Source organism: Cavia porcellus, unplaced genomic scaffold (assembly GCF_034190915.1).
Source record: "Cavia porcellus strain 051 isolate PalLab524CR breed Dunkin Hartley unplaced genomic scaffold, mCavPor4.1 scaffold_29, whole genome shotgun sequence".
Classification (NCBI taxonomy): Eukaryota; Metazoa; Chordata; class Mammalia; order Rodentia; family Caviidae; genus Cavia; species Cavia porcellus.
Window position 1 is genome coordinate 9033800 of NW_026947512.1, and position 25301 is coordinate 9059100.

The 25301-nt window shown below is 37.4% G+C and overlaps 1 protein-coding gene across 2 annotated transcripts in view; it reads left to right on the forward strand.

Moving 5' to 3' along the window:
- The window catches only part of Astn1 (astrotactin 1), a 289853-nt gene that overhangs the window by 1538 nt on the left and 263014 nt on the right, over positions 1-25301 (forward strand). The gene's annotated exons all lie outside the window — the stretch shown is intronic.

Sequence of the window (25301 nt, forward strand, 5' to 3'; positions counted from 1 at the left end):
TCACCCTCATATTCTTAGACCACAAAACTCCTTCAGGCCCTGGAATGAGTACATCATTCTGAACCCATCCCTCTTTTTCCTTACCAAGTTGCAAAGATGTTGTGGTCTTGCTGTAGCATCTTGTAAAGTACTACAGGTTTGTCACGTGACATAGTTAACCAAATTTCTCCACTTCTTTATGTGCAGCTATATCTCTCACCTTACCTACCACGTGATTCATTTGTTTAATGGTGCTGTACACCATTCTTATTTTGATCAGGAGAAAATGAAACAACAACACAAAACAAAACAAAATATGAATCAGTACCTGCCTCCTAAGAAACAAACATGCAAATGATAATGTCTAGGACACAGTCACTTTTACTTACTGCCCCCTTACTCCAGTTCACTTTGCAAGAACATGGCTTCCTGGTATATATAAGAAGGTTAGAGTCACATGTCCAATTCTAGCATCTCTCTCTCTTACTCTTCCTTAGCAAGAAATTTATTCATTCTGAAAACATTAGGAGGTGGGTGAGTAAACTCTCATTCTTCAACCCCTATGGAAAAGTAATTTCATAAATTACTTGATCTTTTGAAAAGTTGACTTACAGTTCCTGGAGTGAAGTTCAGTTGAGTCCTTAACACCAACCTACATTCTTGATAGGATTATTTATTTTTTGCATTAAAACACCAATAACATAATAAAACCTGGGGGCTGGCTGGGTATGGGAACATTGTGGATATGCTACTCTTTACAATGTACAAATTGCTAGGTTATTCAGTGGATGTAAATTTTGTGCGGAAGTCATGCTGATGTGCAAGTACAACGTGTTCATGCTAATATATAAAAGTATGTAGAATTATGTGTTTTGAGAAGGAGGCTGTTTTGGATTGTGTGTGCACTGTTTACTGTGCATGAAGAGGGACACATGTGGATGGGAAAAGGGAGGTCAAGCTAGCAGGTATTCAAAATCCTACTTCTTTTTCTCAGAATCCCAAAGCAAGGGCCTGATATTGTCTGTCAGGATCTGATGTGCACTTTAAAAGCACAGATGTTACAGAATGTGTTTTTGCACCTCTTTGCAAAGCTGTCCACTGCAGCACCCTGCTCTGGTTGCTGTGTCAACTTTCTGCAGCTTGGCATTTACACATGGGCATAGGCATACTCACTTTGTGATGAGACGTACTTCTAAAATACATTGATTGTCTCCCACATCCTGCCAGTCATCTGGGTGTACTCAGAACCTGAGATGCCTGGGTATCTAGTTCTTCTGGTTTGATGTTCTCAAGTGGAACACGGATGAATCTCAGGTTGGTTGCTGAAGCCAATGAGGCCAGAAAAAAAGAGGAGTCCAAGACCATGGGGACAGACTTAAAGATAGTTGCATTCAAAGTTAACTTTTGTCATCCTGGATCCATTCATTAATGGCCGCTAGTTAAGGCTATGTGACTTTAGGTTAGGGATTTCCTTGAGCTTCTCTCTGTACCCATTTTGCTTATTGCATTCCTGGAGGAATCAATAAGCCAGTCCTGGGAATTTGCTATGCATGGACTTGCTTAGTACTTTTATGACTAGAAGATAGAAAAATAAAAAGCTCCTGTTTTCAGGCACTGCAGTCACTCGAAGCTCAAAAGATACCTATAAGAGCTGTAAAAGTAGTAATACCTGACTATGTGATGTGGATGTTAATGAAATGCATCCATGATGAGAACAGACTCCATGGAAGAAATAGACCTGGCTGAATGACAAGGACCCTTGACCAAAATCAAAATCTGTCATATCTTTGAGTGACAGAAAAGAAATATAAACACATAACAAAAGCAACTTTTGGTTTTGCTTCATTTTCAGGATCAGGTCCTATCAGTTCAATGAGACACACAAGGTTTTCTCATTTTAAACAAGGACTGTCTCAAAATATGTGCTGAGGGTCACCTCTCAAACCTGTTGGCATCTACTTCTGCTGTTTCCCTCAGGACTGCCTTAAGGCTTTGAGTGCAGTTTCCTCTGTGGAGGAGGATCTTTGTTCAGTGCCCACCCAGCAGTTATCCATTCTGTCTTCTAAATCCTACACCCACTGCCCTCTCTTCCCCACCCCCCAGAGGCAGTCTTCCACCTACCCTACATCTGTGTTCCTCACATGCATTTAAAAACTAGGTAGAACTAAAAACGAATGAAATTGAAGGTAGACCCAATTTGGTTTGGTCTAGGAAAAGTAAAAACATTTGAGATCGTGGAGAAAGAGTAAAGATGGGATGGTGGCAGGGGGTGGTATGAGAATGGGGTGCATGTGCCACAGTGTGGAGCCCAGTAGTCTTGTGATAGGAGAGTGGTGGGGACCATGTGGAGCACATGGCGTGGTTCTTTGCATGAAGACCCAGGCGGGAGGGCTCCCTTGATGTGGAAAACCATGTAGCTTGGCTCCTAGATGCTATTTTAGCCACCACACTCATCAGTTTTGCTATAGAATAATCCCAGGCAGAGAGAGAGAGAGAGCCTCTGTATGTTTTGCTTTTTGAGGTGGGGTACAAGGATCAGATGTGATTTTCAATTGTGTTGTGTTTAGCTACCCATAGTTTTGAATTAGAAGGTTTTCAATCCAGAGCATGTTATCTCTAGGTTGTCAAATACTACAAATACTAATTGTATAAAATACTAATTGAATCAAGGGTGACTCTCTTTTTATGGTGCTTATCTGGCAGCTCTGAGCCAGGTAATGTAAACTCCTGCTTTCAGATGTGTTGTAAAAATCTCTAAAAGTGTTGCAGAATAGCTGCACTTTCCATTTTAAAATACTTAGGCACAGAAGCCTTAGTATCCTCTCAGGAGAATTTAAAGGCTTGCCAAATTTGTGAACTAAAATTTCACATTTCAACTGGAATTTCATATCTTAGCTTTCAAAACTGTAGACATTTCTGCTCTGGAGGCATATTTGATCTTGAGATGAGGTATTAACCTGAAGTGTGGCCTCCAGTTTTTCTGTGCTGTGAAACAGGATGTATTTATCAATCTCTTGACTATGTGAAGGAGGTGCCCTTGTATTTCAGACCCAACTGTTGAGCTTTTGCATGAATGAAACCTAGTAGAGAAAGCTATTTCTCTTGTGCCTTGGAATTTTTCTTTAGCTGCCATGGTCTTTGATTGAAAAAGTATTCCTGAAGAGAAATCAATCAGTGTGAAAAGATGTAGTACGTTGCCACATGTGTAAAGTGTCTGGAGCAGTCCAGTGTGGTGGTTAACAGGAAAGGCTAGAAGACAGATCTGGTGTCAACTTCAGGCTTGCCACCTATTCCAGGAGTGGAGGAAAGGGAAGATCAGGTAGGGTTAATGATTACTCAGGGTCCATTTGAAATTAGGTCAGTATGACGTTCACTTACCTACAGCATACATGCCCTAAAATTTTTCACCATCTGTTCTCTTTCATGGGTAGGAGCCTTGGCAATGGTTAGCATAGGGACAGCACACTCAACTGCTTTGTGTAGAGGAGTCCTTTACGGTTTCTATGTAAATACCTCTCACATGTCCCCACCATTGAGTGACTTGTCACACAATCCTGCATACAAAAGGTAAACCTCATTAAGAAATACTGATGTTAGTAGATATATTTACTTAATATAGGAGTTCTTATTTCGTTCCTAGTTGTCAGATTTGGGTAACTGTTTTTGTGTACCTGGGTGGTACCTTATGGTACCCATGGATCTGACCAACAAGGCAGAATGAAGATAATTCATATGCTTGCTGCTCTCCCAAAAAGGATTCTGCAGAGATGTAAACTGGAAATACCATACGTGTGGAGTCCTGGAGCCATGCAGAAGGCGCCGTGCCCATAAATTGAGCAGGTGGGGCTTGTACTTGTAATCTTCCTGTTTTGGCCTCTAGAGTGCTGGAATTACAGATGTGCACCACCATACCTGGCTAGTGAGATTTTCAAATGGTCTAACATGAAAACTTACAGTAAACACCCAAATCTCCCTACTTTTTTTTTTGAAGATATCGTTCCATCTTCGCAATGGAAGAGAAACTTTAAAATATATTTATTTTCCTTTCTTTTTGCACTTCACTACAGCTGCCTATGTTGTAAACAAGTATGTGTAGGGTGGCATTCATCCCCGAGATGGAATGAATGGTAGCAATCTTAAGGTAGGGGCTTCAGCATTCATGTAACTTGCATTAGCAGAATGTGTGAATTTATAGTATCGAGAGGGTTATTATTTATTGCTTCTCTACAGAAATGTAGATTTTTACATCAAAGGCATTTTGAATGCAAGAGTGATGAATTTTAGAACACTTCGAATCCTCTTTCAGATATGCTGATATGGCTTAAATTAAAGTCATTGGAGTATTTGAAGAAAAAGTAAAATGCAAACTTAATTTCTTAATTTCTCTTTGGAGGCAAGATTGAGATCTTGTTTTATGGAGCATATATATATATATGTATATAAATGTATACACACTTCAGGAAAGAAAACTTTGTGTAAATATTTTAATACTAAATTGAGACATCATGAGGTTGATACAAGTTACCTTTTGACTCTACAATTATAAGAGGTGCTCCAAATGGTGACCATTAGCTCCCAGAGATTTCTTAACATGGCCAGCTATTGCTTGGGTAATCTTGGTTATTGCAATGGCTGCACATGCATTTTCAGTTTCCTTTTTAAAGGCCAGCAGTGTAGGGGGTTTCTGCAATGTACAACGATCTCTTGGGTCCCCATATGAGGGTAACATCATCTGTTGAAAAAATATCATAATAAATAAAAATAAAAATATAGTAATAAAAAATAAAAAGAAAAAGCATCATGCTATTTTTGTTTTCCTGAAGTGTGTATACATTTTTTGGTGGTCTCCACTTCTCGCTTCTCCTCTCTTCTCCTCCGATTCCCTCCCCTCCCCTCCTGTTCTCTCCCCTCCAGTCCCTTCTTTTCCTCCCCTCTCTCATCCCTTCTCTTCCTTCTCTTTCCCTCTCTTCCTTCCCCTCCCCGCCCCCCTCTCCCCTGCCTTTTTATTTTTTCTCCCTCCCCTCTCCCTTCCTTCCATCCCTCCCTTCCTGCTCTTCATCCTTCTTTCTCTCCTTCCTACTTTTCTCTGGAATGTGAATAAAACCTAAAAGGCTAGTAGTTTTTCAGATTATAGCCAGTTAATGAGAACAGAACTTGGCATCTTTTCAGCAGGCACATGCCAAGTCTTTATTTCTTCACTTTATCCCAAGTTCAAATATATGCACACAGATGGCAGAAAAAGCTCTATTTTGAGCAAGTTAATCTCCCAGGACAAGTTAAAGCCTATGGCAATTTCTAATGTACTACGATTTGACATCTATCACCATTTTATTTTTATTACAAATATGAAATGGTTGATATTTTATAAGAACTCACATATACTTTAAAACTTCTAGGGGAAAAATAGTATCTCTGAGGATTTCCAGAAGGTTTCCCAGGAACAGAATTCAGAAAAATTGAATTGTTGCTGATGGTAATCTAAACTGATAGGACAACTTTTATAAAAATAAACTTGAATACATGCATGCCTGATGATCCAGCAACTTTGCTTCTAGTTACTTATTACATAGGAAATCTTTCCTGTGTACAGGAGAATATTTGTAACATTACAGTTAGTAATAATAAAATCTGGAAGCAGCCATTACCAGGAAACTAAAAGTAAACAAGGTGATGCGTTCATTAATAGAATCATATCTAGTCATGCAAATAAATAAATTGCACCTACATATACAAACATGAGTAAATATCACAAAGAAAGGTAAGCGAGAGTAGGCAACTAATGAAAAATGCTTGCATACAATTTCATTTGGATAAATTCAGTGTATACAGGTGAGTGTGGTAAAATGTTTGTGAAAAAGAAATAGAAAGGATGGTTGTTACAGCTGGGGGAAAGGGAAGACAATGTGGAGGCAAGAGGAAAAGAGGCATTAGGAGATTCTGGCAGCACTTGATTTTTTTTTTTAAAATTTAGTTATATAGAAACATTTGAGCTTTATGGAGAAATGGGTAAAATTGTTCCGAGTTCATGTATAACCCACAGCACCTTTTCCTCATTAACTTCTTACATTAGTGTGATGTATTAATCACAAATGAAGAATAGTGTTGATGTGTTATTATTAATAAAAGTCAACACTGATTCAGCTTCTTACATTTTTACTAGGATCCTCTTTCTGTTTAGAGATCCCATACAGCGTAGCACGTTACATTTTGTCATCACGTCTCCTTAGGCTCCTCTTGGCTGTGACAGTTGCTCAGACTAGTTTGTATAACCCTGACAGTTTGAAGGCAGGCATTTTGTAGAATGTTCCTCAACTGGGATTTGTTACATTTTTTTTTTTCTTCTGATGATTAAAATAGATTTAGCATTTAGGGGAAGAGGTTTGAAATTGTGATTTTTATGACATCACATCAAGAGTACATTTTATCAACACCAGTGATCCTGGTTTCCATTGACCTTGATCATCTGATCAAGGTAGTATCTGTCAAGCTTTTCTATGATAAAATTGTTTATCCATTTACCCAACAAAGAGCATCTTTCTTTCTTCCAATTTCAGATAATTGTGAATAAAATTTCTGTAAGTATTAACACATGGGTACTTTTTATTTTTGCCTTACTTGTTCTTTGGAGGAGAATAAATTGCACTTTTGTTAAATAAATAGAAATTATTTTACATTCCTGAGGTCTTTTTTCTTTTTACGTCTCTTATGCTCTGCACCCACAGGGTGTGCTTCCTTCAGCCCATCCTTGGACCTGCTGGTTTTCACAAAGTGCTACAGATGAGCCCAGGAGCCTTTCTTTCTAGCATACTTCTCTGCCTCACCATTTTCCTGCACAAATTTTATGAAACTTTCTTAGATCTTAGAATCCTTCATATACACATTAGTTCTCTTGGCAAGAATTTTGCCTTTAACTTGTTTGCTTATAGCAGTGCCACAGCATACATTTCACCTTTTTTTATTTTGTCATGGAAATGTTTGTGGGACACTCCTTTCTGAAAAATATGCATCCTCTTGATTTCTGCAATCTCACCTTATTTGTAGAGTCACATGAATATGGCCAAGGAACAACTCCGTGCTTGTAAAGTCTTAATGAATATAAATTGGGTGTCTCTCGTTTCCTGCTGCCATAGTCATTTTGGTGAATTACTGAAAGGTAGCAGTTCTGGCTGAAAGCTGAACTACTCATTTCTGTGTGCTTCCTTTTTTGTGTTTTTAGTTTTTTTTTTTTAATTTCATAGAATTTAGTTCATCATATTCCACATCCACAGCACATTTTATCATATGCCCATGTAAGCATCTCTCTTCCATTGGTTTATCAATTTGTTGGTGTATTTATGCTAATCTTTATCCCAATTTCCATAAATCTTTCCTTTCAGGCAGACAGTGGAAATTACCTAATATTTATCTCTTATTTTGTTTTTTATTTATTTGTTTATTTATTTATACTTTTAAATTGGGACTCAAACTCAGGACCTTGCGCTTGCCAGGCAGGCACTATGCCACTAAGCTAAATCCCTGGCCCTTATCCCTTATTTTCTTGCAGTATATGAATAGTTGTGTTCATGTGGTGATGTGAAATCATCATTCTTATGTCTACATTTTTCATTCAGCACTATGATCTTTAAATTTCATTGTGTGAATAGAACCCAGCACTGTCCAGCAGAACTTTCTGCAATGATGGTAACAGTCTGTATCTGTCTTATTCTACGTGATAGTTTCTAGTCACAAGTGACTCTTGAGAGTACTTGAAATGTAGCTAGTGCAACATAGGGACTAAATTTTTACTTTAAAATTATAATTAGTTTATTTGAAATGACCTCATGGCTAGTGGCTATCATATCAAAGAGTGTACATACAGAGCATTTGTGTCATAGCAGAAGGGTTTATAGGACAACACAGGTCTAGCCCATTGATTTGGGTTGCAACAGATCACTCCATTCCGGGCATGTAGCACAGTTTACCATTTCCCTTAGTGAAAGATACCCAGGTTGCTTCCTGTTCCCCATCACTCTAAATAATGCTGCAGTTATTTCCTTTGTGTTTATTTCCTTAAGAACATTTGTGAAAATTTCTTTGGGATATATAGCAGGGGCAGAAGGTTATGTGCACTTAATTTGACTAGATACTACCAAACTGTGCTCAGTGCACCAGTCTGTACTCTTCCCTGCAGTGTGTCATCGCTTGTATGTTCTCATCCTCCCATAATTCCTGACACTGCACAATATTTACATCACACGGTATTATACGTTATACAATATTTCCGAGTATTTGTCCATCTATTAAATGTAAAGATATCTTGTTTCATTTTATATTTTTAGGAGCACTTTAGTCATTAGTAAGAGTATCCCTTTGACTGTAATGTGGATTACAAAAGTTATTTTGTTCCTAAATTTCCCTATTTTGTTGTCTCCTATGTATGTTTGTCTACTTGTTTCATTGTTAGGTTGATTGGCTTTCTGGAAGCTTTTGAATTTTGTGCAATTAAAGGCATCAATTATTTTTGGTTTCCATACCTTGAATCTAGTTGTAAAGGTCTTTCTCACTTTGAGATTATAAAAAGGACTATTAATTTTTCTGAATGCTGTAATGGCTTTATTTTTTTTTTGCCTTTACATATTTGATATATTTTGAATTTATTCATAGACAGCATAGTGCCTTATCCAGATGTGCTATGTGAAGTACCAATGGACTAATGTGTCCTCATATTTACTCAGATGTTTCGTGCCATGTATTCAATAGTACATGGTTTTCCCTCTGATTTCAGATATCACCTTTATTATTTACTAAATTCCATAATATATTTTGGTCTGTTTCTGATCTTGCATTAAGGTGGATAAAAATGAACATATTAAGAAATAATTTATTATTTTATTTCTATGTAAAGAATTTTTAAATTAAATACTTTTTCAGTACATATACAGATAATGATATGATTTCCCTAGATTTATTAAAGAATAAATTATAGAAATAGATTTTCTGATATTGAACAAGCCTTGCCTTCCTTGAGCAACCCTATTTAGTAAAAATGTATTATTCATTTAATATACTGTTGGATTCTGTTTGCTTATATTTTATTAAGAATTTATTACATCACTATTTCTAAATAAGTTTAATCTTAGTTTTTCATGTTGGATGCATTCTTTGTCAGGCTGTAGTAGCAATTTCCTCTTTACTTAAAATAATAATATTCAATTTTTCTTTCTTTGTTATAGAACAACATAAATAGAATTGAAACAATCATGGTTAGTACAATCTTCCACTCTACCATATATTGTGATGTTTATAATTACTGAGTTAGGAATTGGTAAGTTTTCTGGCAAAATAATGAACAGCTCAACCAGTCAGAGAAGAAAGAAATATTTTCCAGAAAAAAATGGCCTAAGTGGAGATTCAAAAAGTAGTGGGATTTTGTCTGGCAACCATAGAGATTTTTGGCTTGAGTGAGATTGTGAGCTGTACCCTAAGGTGCAGGTTGTAAGAAGTGCAAACAACAAAACAGGCCGCAGGACATGCAGTATATAAATTTTTAATGTTGTCTTTGGCACTCATGTTAGAAATTGACAACATTTGGTTGAGAGGATGGGCGAGTAAATGTGTACATCATAATAGCACAGAATGCAATTTTTTCCCTTGTTTCCAGCATCTAAGTGTGAGTCCACTGTGTCCCCTAGCTCCACAGAGCATCATTCTCAGTGAAATCTGTTTACATAGAGCATTCCCTGAAGTTGTGCGGTACTAGCCTCTGCGTTACTAGCCTCTGCGTTACTATGGTTCTGACGGATGACTTCAGATTATCCTGTTTTCCCCAATGTGAATTTTAAGAGTGAAGTTTTGCCTTATTCATTTCCTCTACCACAGTCTTATCTCATGCTTTGATCTTATTTTCTTTCTGATATCCCATCTCCTCCTGTCCTTCCTGATGTTCCCTGGGTGGCCCTTTCAGTCTAGCACTAGTCCGAGATATAACCTGATAGAGTGCAGTGGCAAAGATGGCCATTTTATGGACAAATTCACTTTGCATACTTACCCAGAATGTTTCCCAAGCACAAGGTTGGGGTAGCCATTCCTTTTCTCTCCAACACCCTCAGGACCGTATATGGGCTCCAGAGTCCACTGAATATAAAATTTGTGAGTTAGTGCAATTTCTCAAAGAGGGTTACATCTGAAATCAGATTTTTGAAAATACACTGTAAGTAGGATAGACATTCTAGAACAAAAAAGCCAATATAAAGTGAATTAAAAGAGAAAATCTGATTCTCCCTCAGCTGACAGTTCCGAACTGAGTGATTCAGTTCGCAGTACATTCCACTCCATACAGTTGCTCAGAAACTCCACATTGTTCCATTTTGCTGCTTTGCCATTCCCCAGGCCATTACACTCTTTTAAATGGGAAAACAAGATCACCAGAGTGCAGGTTTCAATTTGCAGAAAGGGGAAGGGCAGATGTCCAAGATAACAACTTTATTTTTTTGAGGAAGTGACGGGATATTTGCACACATCCTTTCCATCTCCACTCCATTGAAGACCTCTACTACATGCTCCAAAATGTAGCACATACATGTAGGTGTATAAATCATGTCATGTCTCATATGTCTTTCCCTCTTCCTTTAGCATGTAGCTATATGCACCATGGCAGTGCACATGCTAAGGAGAGAGAGAAAGATGTGAGATGAGATGAGACGAGATGAGATGAGGGAGATTTATTCTTAAGAAAAATTAAAATCTGCTAGAATTCCTTTTAAATAGAGATCCATTTACTTTACTGTCCTTTCAGAAAACACTTCCTTTTTGAAAGTGCATATCTTGAGTTCTGTCACCTGTCCTTTCTGACTGCCTCAATTTATTGACTCCCAGAGTGTTACCTCTGATTTTTCTCTCCGTCCCATATCTTGCCTTCACGCAGAACATTTCATTAACCATGTACACTCTTTAAGAAAATAAACATTGTCTTACAGGTCAAGAAAGCAAATATTTTTCACCCTTAGTCCGTGTAGTTTATGTTGTAACTACTTGTTAGAGCCCTGTAGTAAAAAGCAGTTTTTTTTTTTTTTTTTTTTTTTTTTTTTTTTTTTTTGCTGGTCAACTGCCATTTTTATTTATTTATTTTTTAAATTTTATTTAAGGAGAACAAGAAAAAAAAAGAAAAATGGTACAAGTAATAAAGAATTTCAAAAAACATAAACAGTAAGAAATCACTACTTAATAGATTACATATTATTATCTTAGAAATAGTTGTTCAAGTTATAAAATTAAAGCATACAAAGTGGACATTCAAACAGTGAGACTGCAAACAGTTCTGTTCAATGATCCAACAAAAACTCAGTACTATGGTTATCTATCTTACACACTTAAATATACATGCAGTTATGTCCTTTAGAGCACTTCCTTTTCCTCTCATTTTTACAGTAACAATTACACATTTTGGGTTTTATTACTCCCACAGTTCTTATTACTTTTCTTTTGAAGAGAATAAAACCAATTGTGACATAACAAAATAGAGTCAGTCAAATCAAAAGGATGGACATAGTACATGATGTAAAAACAATACACGATAATCAACAATGGATACCATAGTGCCTCTTGCTCTTAAAGGGAATTGCCTCTATTATCAGTTACAATAAAATTGAACAAAACAGTACAGAACAAAACTAATAAAACATAAACATTGGAGACAGTACAGGACTTTAAAAGAAGGTAATAGTCAAACCAGAATGGGCATCATAGTGAATCTTATTGTCTTCAAAGTAGTTGCGTATACTCTCAAACTTGATACTATCATGCAAAACAGAATAGAGTAAAATCAGTCAAAACAAGATGGTGAGAGCAATACAGGGTTTCAAATGAAGTTAATAGGAAGTCAATGTGGGTTACTATAATATATCCTGCTATTTTTATTTTTTCCCTTAATTAAAAGGATAAAAATAAAAAATAAATAATAAAAAAGGAGACTGAGATAAAAGAGGACATAACAACACAACAGCACAGGTAAGAACATAACAATTTAAGCAACATAGTGTTTCACCACAAGATATCCTGACATAACAGTAGTTACCATAGTGTCTCTTTCCTTGAAATATTTGAGTATAACTTCGTATACTGTAGCATCAAACATATCAAGACATTGTAAAACCATCCAAGAGAATGACAGTATTACAGGGTATTTAGAACCAACTAACAGAAAATGAACAATGGTTTCTATACTATCTCCTTGTCTATAAAAGTTTTTGTTTATACTATCACATATAATAAAATCCAATAAGATACAACATGTTAAGACCCATGGAGACAGAAGATCAGAAGCTAGACAGAACTTCAAAACAAGATGATATTAAATTAGCACTAGTTATTATTATGTTTTGTTTTCTCCAAAATATCTGTTCATACCATCCTAGCTGTTCATACCATACATCCCTAGTGTAAGAAATTATAACAATACATAAAAGTATGTGGTAATTATGATTTCCCATTTTATTGATTTGAAGCCTTATAATGTTTTCACCCATTAATTGTAATGGTTTTATTCTGGGATGTTTGATTTTATTCTCTGTGATGTTGAAAAGCAGTTATACACTATCTAGATGGGTGGAGCTAGCTGTGTGTTCTATGAAAATTTCATTTACAGAAAATAGGAAAGTGCCCTTTGGACTCTGCATCCATCTTCCTGCATTGTAATCTCTTGACTGTCTGGCTCTACTTTCAAAATTCCATTTTATTCCTCATGACTATGGTCACACCTTCCTCATCTCTAAGTGTTCTCCAAGCCTGAAACTGGCCCTACTCATACTGATTGCTCTTTGCCAATTTCTCTGTGTTTTGCCTTTGTACCTGAATGTTGAGGTTTGTGTTCAAGTGCTTCTATTCATGTGGATTTGAAGTACTGTAATTACCTGAGCTCTATTCTCAGGTCAACTTGGAAAGGTGTTTATTAATTTTTCATTCTCTTGATGAAGTTCTTCTTACTTTTCTCTATTTCAAACCTTTAGTATGATTGTTAAGCTCCCAAACCTTTATACTTACTATAAGCTCTTCTCTTTACCTAAAAAATGAAGTTATCTGTAATAAACTTTTTCTTATTTCTGAACATCTCTGGTCCTCAAATTTATGAAATCAGCTTTCACTGTTACTTTTACAGTTCCAATTTCCAATAATTTTTGAACATCTGCTAAGCTCCAGTCATGTTGCTAGGCTCTGGAAATCCAATGAGAAATAAAACAGATGCAATCCTGTCCCCTCAGAACTTTAGAATGAATCTGTGTCTGTCATTCCTGTTTTCTAATACTTTACTTTTTCTCTCCCCCACTTTCTTCCAGCTTCTCCTCTTCAGCCTATAAAATATACTCAAGGCATCTCATTTTAACAACAATGACAACAACAAAAACTATCTGCTTATTTGTATGTCCTCTTATGAAGCATCCTATCAGTCCACCCATTCACAATGATGGCCAACTTCCTGTCTGTGTCATTGCACTGAGGTGGCCACTGATCCCCAAATGTTAGATCCAAGGAACTTCTGTCCTAGCTCAGTGGCCAGCCCATGATGATCTTGCTACTCTTGATCTTCCTTGAAGTGGAATGCTCTTTTTTTATAATATATAATCTCTTTACAGGTAGGAAGGAAGCTTGTAAAACTGAAAGAAACCCAGTGTGATCAGAACAGAAAAGTAGAATTCTCCCCAAATCAGTAGTCAGCATTTTTAAGTGCCCACTTATTTCTCAGCATTCAGTACTTCCCAGAAACTATCAGAAAGTCTTCAAAGTCCTTCACAAAGCATGAAAGGGACTCCATGATTGGCTTCTACCACTCTAACACCATATAATACTAGCTTCATATTAGTTTGAAACTTTTCTGCTCTGAGTAACAGAAAACTCAGCTCAAAGTGCTACAAATGAAGAAGGAGTTGTATAGGCTCAGGTCAAAGAAGGTAATAATCAGGTTTGATTTTTATCATGTGTCTCAGATACTTTACAGTTTATGGATATTTTAGTCCATTCTAAGCCGGCTCCAATGTAGGGTGGTGTGGCTGAGGAGCAACCTTTCATGGTGGCTGTGGCAGAAGACAATAAAGCAACAAGATCAAAAGAGACAAAAACGGCAAGAGAGGAGCCAGCCTCTTTCCTTCCCTTATAGTGCATGCTGGCTACCCACCCTAGGGTGAGTGAGGCATTGATGCCACCAGTACCAGCACTAGACAATGAACCAATCATAAACTCTAGATTCAGTGACCCTGAAAAACACCCATGATCACATGAGATTTTAGGGGGACTTCTAGACAGAAACCATAATATCATTTCCAATTTAGTCTGTCTTCAGTCCCGTGACTTGGTTTTCTGTGTATTGGCTTCTTCCATGAACTGTAGTAGTAACATCCTCATAACTACAGCAGCTGCAGATATCACATTCATATGGGACAGTGTCCAGAAGAATAATCAGGATTGTTTTTCAATCACTAATACTAATTAGTGTTAGTGATTAATCTAGAATTTTCCAAATGACAGATTCAGGATGCTTCAAACTATGCATGAGTAAAATAGTATATTCAAATTGCAACATGAACAATGAAGCTCAGTGATGTGTGCACAAAATATTGAATATATGCTTGCTGTTCCTGCAATACCATTCACCTTTAAAAAAAAACAGTCCATTTTGAGTTTTAGCTAAGTATAAAGAATACCTGAAATAGCTATTAAAATACTCCTTGCGGCAGGGATCGTAGAGTTAATTGGTAGAGTGCTTGCCTAGCATACGTAAAGCCCTGGATCCCCAGCACTACAAACCAAAAAACAAGAGCAAAACTATAAAATACCTCTTCCTTTTCTAATTTCATATCTGTGTGAGGAGGGTTTTCTTCTTATATTTCAATCAAAAATAACTTAATGCTTGTGTGTTCAATGTGCAAGCAAAAAAGAAAATCCACCTGGCTTCTAGTAAACCAGTATTTGAAAGATCTAAAATAAAATTAGAAACTGTTACTCTTTTCACCATTTTCTTGTTTTAAAAATGTAATTATCTTTAATTTTATTTTTCAGAAGGTTTACATTAACATGTAATAGATCTCATATAATTTTAAATGGACTAATAAATATTTAAAATGTTTCTTGGTTCTGACTTCAAATGTGGTAAGCATTGTAGATACATCCCACGTGTACAGAAGCTGTTAGGGCTTCACAATGATTTTTCGGAATGAAAGGGTTGCTGAGACTATGAAGTGTGAGGACTGCTGGCCCAGCTCAGGTGGTCACTCAGCGGGAGCTGACCCTCATGTTCCAGAGAGAGTTTGTTGTCTTTCATGCTACAACACTGCTTTTGCATCTCTATTACACTTCCCAAGAGTCACATTACTTCGTATACCTGTGTTTTTCTAGGCTGTCATGTTGTGCTAATGCATATTTGATACTTAGGACTTGATGAGTGAAATGCATGAATGAATGGATGAATGGGAGGTTCCTGATGTCCTCATTGGACTCCCAGCTCTGATTTTTGTTACTGAATTATACTAAAAGAATCCTGTGATTCCTGTGGATGGCAGGGCTTTGGACATACATGATTACTTTTTACCTGTTAGATCTGCTGAGCTTGGCCCTGACCTCCTCCTATCATATAGGGAATATATGTGGATCAGGAAAAAAAACTGTTTAGTTAAAGAGTTTCCAAATCATGGAACTTACACAGATTTTTAGAGTTTTTCTTTAGACACTTTTTTTTCGGACTTTGGACATACAGTGAGCCTGGAAGGCATACTGTTATGGTTACTTAAAGGTCACAAGGGAAGCCAGCTGAAAGACTATGACATTTCAGGCAACTTTGGTTTATTTCCCTAGAGCCTTGGTATTAGGGGTGTTGGCGATTATTATTGTTATAGAGCCACTTGGAAGAGTTTGAGCTATGTTAGGACAAAACTCTAAGCTCCAGACATTGGTACCTTCATTTATCAGAGAGCTGAACTGAAAACTTATTTGTCCAAGATTGAAAATTAAAGGAATCTAGTGAATAATTTGAGTTTCTTAAGTCCTAATCCAGAGCTAAGCAATCAGAGGATCAGATACTGGGAGATTTAAGGATTTAAGGCACCTTGAAAATTCTTATGTCAGCGTCTCTCGGACTTTTACGTGACAGGCCATAATGGTTGGAAGTTGCATTAGATGCAATGGGTGGAAGATGCATTATATATCACACTACTCACTCTAAGGGAGTAAATATTGCTACACATCTGGAATCTGTTTGCAGCATAGTGGGATGCCTAATGGCATTCCTATTCATTTGTAGTCTGAAATTCATTTATTGTACCTTGATGTGGATTCCCCATGTGTAGTGAGAGGATGAAAATAATAACCTTCCCAAGTGTGTACATGGTTGGCACCCTCAACTTAGACCAGACTTCCCATAAATCACTGGGACTGGTGTCCAGTGTATGAAACCAGTTTAATGAAACTCCAAGTGGTGAGCTCCATCCCCAGCTCCTCTTTGGACCTGTTTTTATTACAACGTCAGGGGCAATTTCTGTTGAATTCAGTAATCCAGCACAGAGATCATGTCCCAGAATTTCTCATGACATAAGTGTAAAACAAGTAATAATCTCATTTCCCCAGGATCTTGATAAAGTTTTAGCTAAGTGTAAAAGCAGAGAAATGGAATTTTCTTAACTTTGAAAATAGTTCATTGTCAGAATTGCCCAAAAAATGACAACTTAAAATTTTGAAGTGTTAATTTGATAAAAAAAAAGTTGTAAAAAACAATGGAAAGAACACCTATATACCCATCACAGTTTCTCTTAATTATCAACTTGTCGCATTGTAATGCAGTGATCAAAACTAAGAAATTATCATGAGCATGAGAACATTTTTAGATGACACTTGAGCAGTTATTTTAAAAATATAATATTTAAACCTATTAGAAAATATGTACTAGACATATGATTTCATTGATTCTGTTGCTAAGATTCAGATTAAATGAAAGTTGTTTTAAAATATATTTTGATTAAAAACATGAAAGTGACTAAAATTTCAGGCATGCATACAGCACAGTTAAATTTTGATGGTATTACTTGAATGACTGACATTTTGGAATCTATCAAAGTAAATGCATGAGTTAGAAACTGTGAGAATTTTCTTCCTTTCCCTTCACTACCTTGGTCAGCGCTCCTCTGACCATGGCTTCCCAGGGTGGGCTTTAAAAGGCTTCAGGGTGCCACTTCTGAGTGATTTGCATCCTCCATTTGTTGGCTGATGATGGTCAAGCCTAAAATAATGTCCCTGCACACTGCCATAGCAAATTTGACTTTCCTATAATTCTCACATTACACTGTAGATTGATGATTATAGTGGTGATGATGGAAGTTAATGTTCTTCCGAAGACTGGACATTGACAACAGCTTGGAAATGTTCATACTAGAGGGAGATCTGAGAGGGAAATGTAAATTATCCAGTTAATGGATTTTCCCCAATATAAATGCAAAAACTGCTTTCATCTCCAGGTCACCATGTAAATCACACTACTGCCTGGCAGTTTTACATCCTCCTAGGTTCTGTGCAAAGATGATTACTAAGAACTCTGGAGCAGAGTAGCTGTGTGAGGCTTTTAGATAGCCACGAGGGGTGCAGAGAAGGCAGGGAGGACTCATGTGCATAGCTGGAAGGAAATTTGCTGACCACATCTCTCTTCTGAAGTTCAGTGTTTCTTCTTCCCTCAGGAGTCAAAATCACTTTAAATAATTTGTGACTCTTGAAAGGCAGCCATTAAAAAAAAGAAAGAAAGAAAGAAAGAAAGGCAGCCATTGTATAATCTCCTCCCTCCTTTCCCCTGGCTCAAAATTCCTGACTCCAGATCCACATTCTCTTGTCAGTGAGTGTAAGTTTGGTGAGATGGGGACTTCAGTGAAGGGCCTCCCAAGTTCATTGTCCTTATAAGAATTTGCTACATTAAATAATGTCTTTCAAATAGATGAAGTGTTTTTGAGTACAGGGCAAGCTTTTGGATTTTTCCCTTAACTAGAGTATTTTGTAGTGACAGTCATCTCAATTCACTGACATTCAGATTCTCTGGCTTTTCCTTATTTTATACTTTATGTGCAACTTCAAGTGCAAAGAATGAGAGTGATATATAAGGGGCCATATGATTGGTAGCTTCTCCTTGATGGACTTTATGTTTCTTGTTCATGTTTGCCTGGCTTTCTAGGTCATTTTCCATAGTCTGGTATTCTGAAGTACTTTTTCCAGGTCCCTAGGTGCTCTGGAATAACAAGATAAAATCCTTTGGCCCTTTGGATCTGATGGTTTCACTTCTGTAGATTCAACCAATCACAAATCAAAGATATTAAAAAACAAATTTGGTCTGTACCAAACATTTATAGACATTTTCCCTTCTCATTATTCCCCAAACAACACAATTATTTTTGAGCAGTTACACAGTATTAGATATTATAAATAATCCAGAATGATTTAAAGAGTACAAGAGAATATGCATAGGTCATATGCACCTACTGTTCTATTTTATATAACAGACTAAAACAGCAGCGCATTTTTATCTCTGCCAGGGGCCCTGGCACAAGACTCTCATATCAGTGGAAGACTATATTCAGAGTTCTAAATGTCAAAAAACATAAACTGTAGTCAACTGAGTCCTCTATTTCTTCATTGGATTTTTATTTATTACTTTTTATTCATTTATTTTTAGTTTTTCAGTTTGCAAATCACATAACAACTGTTGGGACGACAGGCATAATTTTAAAGAGTACAGTAACAACTCAGCCACTGAGCCATGTGCTAACTACCTTGCCTGGAATTTGTAAATTTGCTGGCTATGTGTAATTATTATTTTTATTGCCTTAAGTTACAATAAGCACAAAATAAATTTGACTAAAGGGAGCCATCCTCAGAAAATGTCTGCATAGCCATTAGAGCTGGAGTTCATGGTATAATGATCTGCCTGCGCCCTGTGGTGGGTGTAATTCTGGTAGAGACTGGTGCTATCCTGGGTATGTGAGGTACAGTTACTCCTTCTAATTTGGCAGGTGGGATGTGCTGCACTTCACGTGCATTGTAATGTCCTCCTAACACTGACAATGGTACTAAGTAGCTAGTTTAGTAATTTCATATAATCAGGAAGAAGTGTAGCATATAAATATGCTTCCGTCTTGTACCAATGTTTCAATTACAAAATACTTATTGTTGGAATCAAGTGGGCTGAATGAATGTCATTCTTCTTTACCTAGCTTCAGAAACAATTAAGAGACAGACAAGAGCCAGGCAAGTAAAATGAAAATATCATCTTTATTACTGGCAAAACTATACTAGGAGACAAGGCTTAGATATCATCAAAAGTATTGCTTAATATGTTTTTAAACAAAACTTACATGCCTGAATGTCAGGCCTCTGTGGAAACAAAGCTCTTCCTGCTATGCCCTCAAGTATCTTAGAGGGCAGTGCTCAGATGCCAGACGTGCAGACACCGGCATCTTGAGGGAGGCGTGAAAAGACCTACACCTTCATAGATCAGTTCTTGGCTCCATATTCATTATTTACATTAGATTCTCTTCTTTCCACAGGGAGTGCAAGGATAGAGAGATGAGTGGTACTGGCATATGGATCTTACATATGGAAGCACGAATCTAGAGCAAGGGAGGTTCCAAGTAGCCCCAACATGCTGTGTGCCAGGTCCTGTGTGGAGTGCTCTATCTCCATTAGTTAGTCACCACAACAATTCTAGGAAATGGGTACCATTATGGAAGTGTAGAATCTAAGGTTTCATAAGATGAGCAGTTTTTCCAAGATCACCTAACTAGGAAAGTACATGTGCAAAATTTATCCTTCAGTCTACCTAACCCTAATGCCTATGCCCTTAACCACAGCTCTGTGGGGTCCTAGAGATCTGAAGTAGAGTCACTTTTCACCTTCAAGTGTGCTTTGAACAAGCTGCCACATCTCTGTGTCATGTTTTCACTATCTGGTCGATACAGAGAGCAATTCCTGCTGAGATGAGCAGATACATCAGGAATAGATAATAAATTAGTCAGGTAACACACGCATAGATACTAGTAAATTCATAATGAAGTGAGGATAAAAACTTGTAATAGAATGTTCCCAACCTTTTCCCAAAATTGTCTTTATTTGTGAGCTGACGGAAGTTAGCCTTATTTCCCATAAAGTAGTTAATTGGGTCACATTGTGCTTGGAAGATTTCTTCCTTTATTTAACCATCCATAAAACACTTACACGTTGTTCACTCTGTACTGAGAGGCTCAGGGATAAATTAAGAGGATATTTTCAGGGGGCAGATAATATTCATATGACCCAGAACTGTTGGATCCTATACATACCCATAAAAGGAAGAGCAGTGAAAAGATTATAATATCTGCTCAGCCATAGTGGCTTCTTGGCAGAATAATTTTCAGCTATTGTAACTTTCTCTTCTTACAAACATGCTCACTGTATTTGCCTTCCTGTGGCCTTACCATGGTAGAATTCATTCATTCATTTGTTCATTCATTCATTAATTTACTCATTCATGCAATTACTCTAAATTCATTCAGTTATCTGATTCTTTAGCAAAATATTTATATTTGTAGACTCTGGATAGGGACAATTGAACAGACTTTTGAGCACCAAATGATAATGTTTGAGAGAAGTTTTCACTCTTCTGATTGTTTGGGACATTTGGTTTATTTACTTAAATGTTGTTTTCTTGACATGCCAATTGTAAATATCTTTCAGCTATGTATAGAAAAAATTTCTCAATGATTTTTTGTAGGTGGTAAAAGTACCCTAATAGAGAAAACAGGGAAAGTGCATTGGACGTTTAGGTGGGACTGAACACAGATCTGCGACTGGTCTTTAGGAAATGTTTTCTTGGTGAAGCCTGTGTAAAGCAAGACAGATGAGCGGAGGTTTTCTTGACTTTTCCAGATATTTTTGATGCTCTCTATGGACCAGGTCACTGGACTGTGGTCCTTCTCAAGTCTGCTTGTAAAATTAGAATGGTAATTATGTCAGATAAATCCTAAAATGAGATGGTTTTTCCTCATCTTGCATAGACTTCCTGACTTACCAGGTTTTCAGTCACTTCCACACTGTCTCTGTAGTATCAGGATGGCCCTCATCACTGTGTGCCCCAGCTCTGAGTTGCCCTGACCCTGATTAAGTTCGTGTCATGTCTTTCCTTCTGCTGCATGAGACGCCAGCTATTCTGCAAAGAACACAGTGAGCCCCTCTCTTTGATAAAAGCCTCACATAATTGCTCTATCACATATAGATATTCCTCATCTCTAAAACCCTGTGGCTCCTGTTACCTAACTTGTATGATTTTACACTACTTAACAATTCATTCTGTATTCATTTGTCCTCCCAGATGTATGGCAAACACATCTCTAGGAGGTGTTGTTGCTTAGGTGTCTTTTGTAAGAATCTTTGTTCTTGTAAAAGACCAGCACAAAAGCTATGTTCATAGAAGAAAGTAAATGAATAGTTACACAATAAAAGACTCAGTTCTCATCTGCTGAAATTCCCTAAATCCCAAACTATGTTGTTGACTCACACTAAGAAGAGCTTTTCAATGAATTGCTCTTTTTTCTTCACTTTTTGGGTAGTGAAGTGGAAAAAACATGGGATTTAACTGGGCGTGGTGGCTCACACCTGTAATCGCAGCACTCAGGAGGCTGAGGTGGGAGGATCATAGCGAGTTCGAGAGCGGCCTGGGCTACAAAGAGAGCTCAAGGCCAGCCTGAACTGCATAGCGAGACCCCATCTCAAAAAAGACAGAAAAATTAAAAAAAAAAGTTTTCACTCATTAATTAGAAAGGCTTTACTCTGGGCTTCTTGATATGGAAATATTTGAAGCTAGAGTATATGAAGTTTTATCCAAATATTTCAAGGAAAAAGACAGACACTATGGTAACTACTATTAAGTCGGGTTATATGGTGGTGAAGTACTAGGTTGCTGAAACAGTCATGCTTTGACCTCTATTGTTATATTGTTATGTCCTGTTTTATCTCAATCTCCCCCTTATTCTTTTAAAAACATTATTTAGTCATTTCTTATGTTTGTCTTAATTAAGGGAAAAAATTTAAAAAATTAGGATATATAAATAGTAACTCTTTTTGATTTCCTATTAACTTGTTTTGAAGTCCTGTAATACTCCCACAATCTTGTTTTGACTGATTAGACTCTGTTCCATTCTGTATGATAGTATCAAGTTTGAGGATATAGGCAACTACTTTGAAGGCAATAAGGATCATCACTAGGATGCCCATTCTGGTTTGACTATTGTCTTCTTTGGAAGTCCTGTAATGTTTACAATGCCTAAGTTTTATTGGTCTTGTTCTCTACTGTTTTGTCCAACTTTATATCTAATGAGATAGACAATTCTTTTTAAGGAAACAACGTTGATAACCATTGTTGATAACCTTGTACTCTGTTCTACACCATGTGCTATGTCTATCCTTGGTTTTGACTGACAGCTTTGTTTTGCCATATTTGACTGTATTCTCTCCCCCCCAAAAAAGTAATAAGCACTAAGGAGTAATAAAACCCAAAATGTGTAAAAAAAAAAAAAAATGGGACTTGGTGTCAGAGAATTCACCACTTATTTTAAATGACCACAGCCAAGTTTTGTTCAAAGGCTTTGAATGCAAGTTTGTTTCATCTGTGTAGCCGAGAGTGATTTTTGTGCAAGAATGCAGGGAGTAATTTTTGCAGGGAAGCTGGCACGGTGCTTGGACCAGAAAGATGCTTCTTCTTGTGAGTCTTTTGGACTCCACCCAAACTGCACCCTGTCTTTTGCCTCCTCGCAGGTAGTTCTGAAGTACCCTTTCCTTTTCTGTTCAGTGCTACCCTGATTAATGAAGGTTTTCTAAGAGAGTTTAGCTTGGTACAAACACACTTACAAAAAACTCTAGCAAATCTTCAGCAGCAGAGCTGTCTGGGCACATTAGAATGACAAAACCACCTCCGGACACAGCTATTTGTCCCAGTCCAGTTGAAGGTGGGGCCATGTTGGCTCAGCAGAATGACAGAGTGTTCTAAATATGTCCGAATCCCACAGTCTCTTCTTTCATGCTTTTCCTTTCCTTCCCCTCAGCAACCAGAGATTCCTCACTGAACGTCTCTTCCATCCCTGCCACAAAAACTGAAGTCTCCCATCTCATTAATGATCTTTGATTAACTGATTATGGTTGAATGTGAATGAGTTTCAGTTACTCAGACCAGCAGTTGTATTTTAAATTTTTTATTCTATGTCAGAATAAGATTTGTCCCCAGAAAAGGGAGATCAACATTAGCAAGCAGAGAAATTTATAGGACAGGGAAATTCTATGCTCCCAATCTGCTGGCTCTAAAGTTGACTTTGAACATAAACCAAATTTAATCTTTTAAAGTGATAGAATATATTAGCTCAGAAAGAATATATTTCTTCTTTCCCAAGGGCCGAATTCCCTCCTCCTCTGGGAAGAATTGATCTAGGCCCTAGTTCTAGAGCTTGTTTTGGTGGCCTGGCAGGGATTAGGATGGAAAAGTGAGCGCCCTTTTCATATGGAACCCTTTCCAGCCTTTGAAGGAGTCCTATTCTCTGCCACTGGTACCCTGAATGGCCCTTTCTTCCTCCTCTGAGTGCTGGTATTTTAACTTCATTCCAAATCCTGGCCTCATCATTTTCTATTCTAAGACACATAGATGAATGTTTTATGTTTTCCAATATATTTGACGCTATTTTAGTGAACATTTCATTTATAGATTTTGCATGTTACAAAAATCACCATGGATCGCAGTACACAGAGCAGCTTATTATAAAAAGCATTAGACTGAAAGGGAGGTGATAAAGACTCATGGTAACCCCAAGGCTATCGTTGGTCCTCAGTGTTTTCCAGGACTGGCTCTGAGTACCAGGCATCCAAAGGTAGTTAAGTATGACCCAAAGGCTGCATAGGTCTTTTTAGGTTTGTGTTCCAGCTCTGCCTCTAGATAACTGTGACCTTGGACAAGTGTGTTTACTTCTCTGAGTTATGTGTGTAATTATGGTATTGAAGGAAATGAGTCTAACCACATGCCAATTTTATGGATCTTTGTGCAGCAGACCTGCCTCTGGGAATTAATAGTTAAAAGTAACATTTTCATGCTATAATAACCCAGCTTTCCTGATAATCCTTGAACTTTTTTCTTTGTCAATGTTAAAAATGTCTGCAGTGGAGAAAAACTTTGTGACAAGGACAGTGCTCTTTGCTGGAACTGGAGGTTGCTCTCCACTTGATCTCTCTTGAATCTTTCTGTCTTCAGCAGCCCATTGGCTTGCATGTGCTATGAATACTTCTTTGTCTCACACATTAATGTAATTGTTCAACATATGTGTGTGGTTCTGTAAATGACATCCTCACAGACTCATTTCTACTTCTTCAATTGTTCACACTAGTGTTTTTTAACTCAGTGTTCTCAGGCGGGGTGATTTCCTTATCTGTCTAGTTACTTTTTTCTCATTGCTGAGACAAGATATCTGGCACCCAAAGTTAAAGGGGGAAAGGCTTATTTAGCTCACAGATTATAGAGGTTTCAGTCCCAATTGGCTGGCTCCAAGGCAGGGTGGCTTGGCAGAGGAGCATTACAGAGTAGAGTTAATGGCAAACAAAAGACAGCAAATCAAACTAGCAAGGAACAAGATAAACCTCTTTCTATTTTTTATATTGTATCCAGGCTGCCAGGGTTAGCATGGTGCCAAACCAATCAGCGGACTGATTTAGTAATACCTGTCCTTAACCCTGGCACCCTTAATCCCAGCATTGCACCATGGATCAATCGCATACTCTACATCCAGCCCTTTCTGAGAAAGCTTCTCTATTACTGCATGAGGCTTTAGGGGGAGATCTAGACACAAGCCAAAACACTACCTTCTTTCCAACCAAGGAATATTTAACAATGGTTAGAAATATATGGCGCTACAGGGATTTAAAACGCAGAGGCCAGGAATAGGCTAAACAAAATCCTGCAATGTACCAGGCAGTCCACACAACAAAGGATGATTGGGTTCAAAGTGCTGATAATACTAAGGTTGAGAAATTCCAGCACACACATTTTAATTCATTCAAAGCAAAAATACCAGATAGATCCACTTGCATGTACATAGTGTATCACAGAGGCTTATGCAATAAAAACAAGAAGACATTATTTATTATTGTTTGATTAACTAACCCCAGAGTAGGTGCACAAAGCAGTCATGGCCCAGTGGCAGAATTTAGTTGTGTTGCCATCTCACAAGCACATCCAGGAAGCTGGATAGGGAGATCTGACCGACACTAGGACTTTAACGTTTCCTGTGATACTTTGAAACCTCTCAAAATTATTCTAT